Below are 8029 nucleotides of genomic sequence, written 5' to 3' on the forward strand. Positions count from 1 at the left end.
AATATTAGAACCTACCAACATAAAAAATTTTAAAATTCTTAGCTTATAGTAACAGCCTAATTAATAACTCTCTAATAAGTAATATCTTAAATAATAGTCAATGAGAGGATAAAATAAAAATCAACAATAGTAAAATTATAAAGGACGATGTCAGAAACTTACCCTCAAACATTAAGAAAAAATAAAATTAATTTCACATTCCGATCACCAAATTAAAGATTAAAAATCTTACCCTTAAATTGTAATTGCCAGCCACTGTCTTCTTCTCTCTTTTCCCACTCGTCTTTTTTGCAATATCACAAATTAGGGCTGCTGCTTGCTCTTAAAGCCAAATTTCATGGTAATTTTCGTCAAGTCCAAAACTTAATATTAATTGCACATCAAACAATCATTTTCAACTTTAGGCTTTTAGGCCCCCAAATGAGATGAATCCAACAAATCCCTCTCTATAGATCATTTGAGGAGCACCGCCAAGCCCACTTTTAGCTTCTTCTTGAACAATGACTTTGTCATTATATCTAACCCATTCTCCGTTGTGTGAATCTTTTAAGACTGCAATTGTTTCTTCTCAAGCACGTCTCATATCCAATGGTACCTCGTATCAATATGCTTGGATTTCAAATGATACGTTGAATTCTTTGCCAAGTGAATGGCAATCTAATTGTTGTAATATACAATATAGTTATCTTGCTTCACACTCAACTCTAGTAGGAAATGCTTCATCCATAAGGTTTCTTTGCAATCTTTAATGATTGCAATATACTCTACTTTAGTGGTAGACAAAGCAACACACTGCTAAAGTCTGGATTGCCATGAGACTGCTCCCCTTGCAAAGGAGAGCAAATATCTTGATAGGAATTTTCTAGAATCAACATCTCCTGCCATATCTGCATCTGTGTACACTTGAAATATATGTTTATCACCACCAAAACATAAACATGCATAGGAAATGCCTTTGAAATATCTGATAATCCACTTCACTGTTGTCCAGTGTTCTTCGCCCGGATTAGAGAGAAACCAATTGATTACACTAACTATATGAGCAATATCTGATCTTGTACAAACCATGACATACATCAAACTACCAACTACTGAAGCATAAGAAACTCCACTCATCTCTTGCTTCTCTTTCTCACTAGTAGGAAAATGCTCGGAACTAAGATTGAAATGGCCCGTAAGTGGAGAACAAACAGATTTTGCCTTCCTCATGTTAAATATTTTAAGAACCCTTTCAACATATGCTTCTTGAGATAAACATAACTTCCCAGATTTTCTATCACGAGAAATCTTCATGCTAATAATTTGTTTTGTTGGTCCCAAGTCCTTAATTACAAACGACTTGCTAAGCTCTCTCTTCAGATTGTCAATCTTACTAGCATCTTGACCAACAATCAACATGTCATCTACATAAAGCAAAAGAATGATGAAATCATTATCACCAAACTTTTTCACAAAAACACGATGGTCGCACATGGTCTTTTTAAAACCATAATTCTCCATGAAAGAATCAAACTTTTTTCAACTTATACAAACTTTTTTCAACTTGCACGCAAATTCTTCTTTACCTTTGACACTAAATCCTTCAGATTGCTCTATTATATTTCTCCTCTAAGTCACTGTGTAAGAAAGTTGTCTTTACATCAAGCTCTTCAATCTCCAAGTTCAAGCTAGCTACTAATCCCAAAACTACTCGGATATAAGATGTCTTTACCATAGGAGAAAATATTTCTTCAAAATTAACTTTTTTTTTTTACCAAAACCACATTCACAAAAAAATTTAGCCTTGTATCATTGTTGTGAGTTATTTTCAGTCTTTAATCTGTAAACTCATTTGTTCTTCAGTACCCTCTTTCCCTTAGACAGCGTCATTAGTTTATAAGTGTGATTTTCATTCAAGAATTTCATCTCTTCTTACATGGCTTTAACCCACTCACTTTTATACTGGTGAGACATGACTTCGTAAACTATATTTTGGTTCCTTTTTATCTGTAAGCATCACACACTCATATGAAAGATATCTAATGGAAGGTCCCCGTTCTCTAATGAATCTTCTTAATTCTCGCTCAATTGGTGGTGCAAGAGGTTCTAGAGGTGCTTGTTCAATAGGTTCTGCTGAACCATTATTATTATCCTCTACAACTCCCCTATGATTATCATGAACTACAGGTGAAGAAATTAAAATTGGAATAATACGAATCTCTAGAGATGACTGAAATTCATTACTCTTCTCTGCGTCACCAATTATCTGATCTTCAAGAAACACAACATCTATACTTTTGATCAATTTTCTTGCCACTGGATCCCATAATTTGTACCTAAATTCTTCGTGCCCATAGCCTAAGAAAATGCATTCCTTGGCTTTATCATCAAACATTGATCTTTCATCTTTAGGAATGTGAACATATGCTCTGCAGCCAAACGCTCTTAAGTGTTTATAAGAAATATCTTTCCTAGTTCAAACTCTCTGAGGTACATCGCCATTTAATGTAGTCAAGAGAAAGGTTAATCAAGTCAACTACAGTACGCATAACCTCTACCCAAAAAGATTTAGGAAGCTTGGCATCAGAAAGCATACACCTGATTCTTTCTTCAATTATTATGTTCATTCTTTCAACAACACCATTCTACTGAGGTATTTTTGGTATAGTCTTCTCAAGTCTTATTCCATGAGATTTGTAATACTACTTAAATAATCCTCTATACTTACCATTATTATCTGCTCTGACACATTTTAGTTTTCTTCTTGTCCCCCTCTCAACATAAGTATGGAAGAACTTAAATATATCAAGCACTTAGTCTTTAGATTTCAAAGTAAAAGCCCACACTTTTCTAGAACAGTCATCAATAAAAGTTACAAAATAAAGTGCACCTCTTATTGATCTATTTTACATCATGTAAATATTAGTGTGAATCAAATCAAGTATTTATAACTTTCTAGATGGAGAAAAAATTTTAAAAGCTACTCTGTATGTCTTTCCAGCCAAGCAATGAACACAAGTCTTGAGAAACATGCCTGCGAAGCTGGGTAGAAATCCTATTCGGGCAAGAGTTTCCAACCCTTTCTCAATAATGTGACTAAGCCTTTTATGTCATGTCTCAATGTTAGAATCTTTTACCACTACATTTACATCTTCTTTCTTGATCTTGGCTTCTAACACATATAGGGTGTTTATTTTCCTCTCCCTTAGCTAACACTAGGGAGCCTTTGGTGAGCTTCCATTTTTCTTCACCAAATTAATTAGTAAAACCATTATCATCAAACTTGCCTATAGAGATCAAATTAGGCGAATATCTGGTACATGTCTGACATCTTTAAGCAGCAACTAACAACTATTGCTGGTTTCCAAGCAAATATCTCATATGTCTGCAATCTTAAATGCCCCCTCATTTCCTATCCGAACATGGCCATAATCACCATTAATATAAGATGTAAAATATAGGATGTAAAATAATCACGATGTGTAGTAACATGAAACAAAGCACGCGAATTAATCACCGAATCACTGGCATGGCAAGTGAGATTTACTGAGCTCTCATAATAAATAATACACAAATCACCATCAACTATGGCCGTAGTGTTTTCTTTGCCATTTTTTTTAGCATCACATTTTTCTTTCATCTATTCTCTTTTCAATATTCTACACTCCCTTTTAACGTGACCCATTTTCTAACAATGAAAGCATTTTATGTTTCTCCTCTGGGACTTAGATCTTCCTTTGGGGTTATTATTGTTTTGTTGGTGGGAATTTGTGCTTTGGTTTCTCCCTTGCACTTCTTGTTTTTCTGAAACAAATGCTTCTGACTCAGAAGGAACAATTTCAACACTATTTCTTCTAAATTCTTCATTACGCAGCCTATCTGTAACCATATCCAACGTTAATTTTTCGTTCGACGCTAAATTATTCACTAACACCACTAATGTCTCACAACTGTCAGGCAAAGAATTAAGCAACAATAATGCTTTTAACTCATCATATAAAATAATTTTCACAGTGGTTAATTGATCAACCAATTCCTGAAACTCACTAGTGTGTTCAGTTATACTGCGTCCCTCCTTATATTTCAAATTAACAAATCTTTTCATCAAATTGGCTTTATTATGTGCTATCGGCTGCTCATAAATTATTTCTAATTTCCTCCAAAGAACATCAGCCCTAGATTCCTTTGCTACCAGTGGTACAGACTTTGATCAATTCATGATCTAATAGTATTCTTTTGCCACACAGTGGTACACACTTTGATCTAAATCGGTGGATCTAGCTCCTTTGCCTTCAATGGGTTCATACAAGTCTTTTATGTATAACAAATCTTCCACCCTAGACTTCCAAATACCATAATTTCATGATTTTAATTTAATCATGCATGCCGAGGATTCCTCCATCTCAACCACACAAGCAATAAAAACACAAAACCTGAAGCTCTGATACCACTCTGTTCGGAAAATGACTCACAAAAGCAACTGTAAATTAAGCGAAAATCAGACTTTTTCCCTATTTGTGTGATTAAAATAGGATATGTACCATAAATAAATAGGCAGAAAAATAAAATAAAAAAAATTAAAGCAATAAATCAACCACGAGACAAATTTTTATGTGGAAATCCAAAGTAGGAAAAACTATGGGACCGTAGTATGATATAATCTTTCATTATATTAATGGGATTACAACACAAATTCTTCTCTAAATAATACTAGAGCCTACCAACATAAAAAATTTCAATATTTTTATCTTACAGTAACAGTCTAATTAATAACTCTCTAATTAGTGGATATCTCAAATAATTGCCAATAAGGGGATAAAATAAAAATCAACAATAGTAGGATTATAGACGGCGATATCGGGAACTTACTCTCAAAATTTAAGAGAAAAATGAGTTCATTTTACCTTTCGATCGCCCAATTAAAGATTGAAAATCTTGCCCTCAAATTGTAATTGCCAGCCACTGTCTTCTTCTCTCTTTTCCCACTCGTCTTGTTGCAATATCACAAATTAGGCTTAGCCCTTGATTTTAAAGCCAAATTTCAGGGCCATTTGCATCCAATTCCAAAGCTTAATGTTAATTACACATCAAACAAGCCTTTTTGGACTTTTAGCTTTTGGGCCCCCAAGTGAGATGGACCCAACATTTATGTATGTATCTCATACATGCATGTACTGTGGCTACCCCCTACTCAAACCCAAAGGAAAAATGATGACCAAACCTATCATTCATTGAAAAAAAGATATGGAGGCTTCTTCTTTTTTTTTTTAATTAAGACTAAGTGTATTTGAAATCATTAAATCCTTTTTTAAATATATTGTTAAAATTTAAAATATTATATTATATTTTACAAACTCATCTTAATACCAATATATTCTTAAAACAAATTCATGATTTTTGCAATTTTTTCTCTTCTTCTTCTATATCTCTAACCTTTTAACTTATTTATACCTAAAAGTGTCAAAATGTATAATCACTTACATTGTGTTAAAAAATATTATAAAATATATCCAAGAATAAAGAAACTTGCTTCAGATCTGAATTAGAGTGAAACCAATAAAAATGTTACTGATCAAGTTCAAAAATATAGTAGTAAGCGACAAGTGATTACAAATTAAATCACGTGTCGAAAACATAAATACAGACAAAATCAGTCATAAATCTAATACCATAAAATAAAGCATAGAAAAAAAGATGCAAATTAAGATTTAAATTTAAATCTCCCGCCAAGTTTGTCCTTTTCGGTCTATAAATACAAGTAAAAAAAGATTGGGAAAAGGCCTTTTACCTATTTTCTTATCCATTGGAGAAAAAACATTTCGAACTTCATTAAAACTCATGAACAAATACTAATAAGAGCGTTGGAGTGTCTTTGCGGATATATGCTCAAGTCATATTTGTGAAGTGAAAAAAAGAACAAGAAGTAACTTTGGTTACCGAGAATAATTAGATGTAGTTCAAATCCTAATCTTAGTATTAATTTAGTAACTAGATTGTTGAAGGATTTTTGGTCCTTCAATGCCAAAAAGGCTAGATCCTTCAACATCTTAGGCGAAATTTATTTTTTTGTTGATAGTTGTCATTAAGCCATAAAACATATATAATATCATTAAAAAAAACAAATGATAATAAAATTATATTTGTAAAAAATAATCAACCTAACAACTAAAATCAAGTGCTCAATATTTGTCAATAGCACAACTCTTCCCTTTCTTATGTAGTTCGAATTGAATGAAATAGATTTTATTGTTTGAATCCGAAGAGCTTTACTAGTGAGATAGTTTTGGTCAAATCCAAATATTCAACAAAAAGGTTTGATTTGGTTTTTACCAAAGGAGTTGAAGGAATTTTTTTTAAAAAAATGTTAATAAATTTGAAACAATTTTTTTTAACGTGTACATTAAACAGATTTAGAGATGATATGATGATGAGAGCATGAAGTACATACTAACATACATGTTGTTATGTCTATAATAGCAATTTATGTTAGGGACAATCTAACTATAAAAAATTTTAAAAAATAATAGATCAAATGAGTTATTATGGTGGGTTCAAATAATCTTACTCATTCATAAATTGTCATGTGTTACTCTTTTTTTTCATAAATAATAACATCCCACAAGTTAATGAAATATTTACAGAGGTTGTCTTCTTTTTAGAAATTGTGACATAGCTTCTTTTAAAATAATTATGTGCTTTATAAAATATATCTTTATAAAGGACAATATATATAGGCTCACATATAAAAGAATATTAGGGGTGGGCAAAATTGGGTGGGTTTCAAGTTAATCGGGTTGGGGGAAAAGTCATCTGAACTCAACCCGAATTTTTGATCTAATCCGAAATATATTTGGATATGACCAAAGATTCGGATTGAGTTCAAATTAGATTCAGGTTAAAAAGCACTTAAGTTATATGAATCTCCGTTCTATATTTCTGTTGTCTTATTAATTTCAAAATCTTTTTTTTCATTAAAGTAATCAAGCAAAACAATAAACTCAGTATATAATTTCATTTCAAACTTTTTAAATTAATTATTTAAAATAATATGGTCAAATACCATGAAAAACTTAGTAATGGTGGCTATCGAGGTGAAAGAAGCTACAATGGTTGCAGTAATCGATGGAGCAAGCAACAACGATCAAGGTGTAGTAGATCGTGTTGGTGAGGCCGTGTCACAGTAGCAGCGATGGCTTGGCTTCACGCGGTTGTGTTGGTGACTATTGGCTGCTGCTTCTCGTGGTTGCATCTCTTATCTGTTGGTTGCTGCTTTGCGTAGTTGTTGTTTGGCTTCTCACCCTCTTTGATCTCTAAGGCTCGAGCTCTCTCTCTATGTGTGACTGTGTGTGGTGTGAATGTGTGGTGAGTTACTGACTTTGTTTCATTTTTATTTTTATTTTTTTACTTTTAAGGCCAACCCGATCGGGTTTTCAGATTGGATTGGATTTCACATGATCCGATCACGATCCAATCGGGTTGGCAAAAATATATCCGATCGGGTTTTGTTAAGAATCCAATCCGATCCGAACATGATATTTTTCGAATCAGGTCAGGTCGAATCAGATATTTTGCCCACCCTTAAACAATATAGTAAAAAGTCATAAAGGACTCCATACAAAGACATATTTTATACGCCTTCATTCCATTAAAAAAAATACAAATTTATGACACTTAGATTTCTTAGACTTTTAATTATGTGCCAATCTAAAATAATTATCTTGGGATTACGTACTTCTATGAGACCAACACTTATAAGTTAAATGTAATTTAATAATAATAATAATTTTTTGGGCAAATTTTCTTTGCTAATCCGTATCAGATCCATTATTTATGTAGAAAGCAAACAAATTTTATTGGATTATATTATTAGATTGAATTTAGTAGGAACATCCTAGTTAATATTCATCAGCATTACGTGAAAAAGTCTTACAAATCACAATTATATCTGAAATATTTCTTGAAGGCAAATCAAAAGATTCAAGAGCCTACCTTTCTTCACAAATCAAACAGCGAAATGATCAAACGTTGGATCACGCCAATGGTCGGAAGG

Source organism: Citrus sinensis, chromosome 7 (assembly GCF_022201045.2).
Source record: "Citrus sinensis cultivar Valencia sweet orange chromosome 7, DVS_A1.0, whole genome shotgun sequence".
Taxonomy (NCBI): Eukaryota; Viridiplantae; Streptophyta; class Magnoliopsida; order Sapindales; family Rutaceae; genus Citrus; species Citrus sinensis.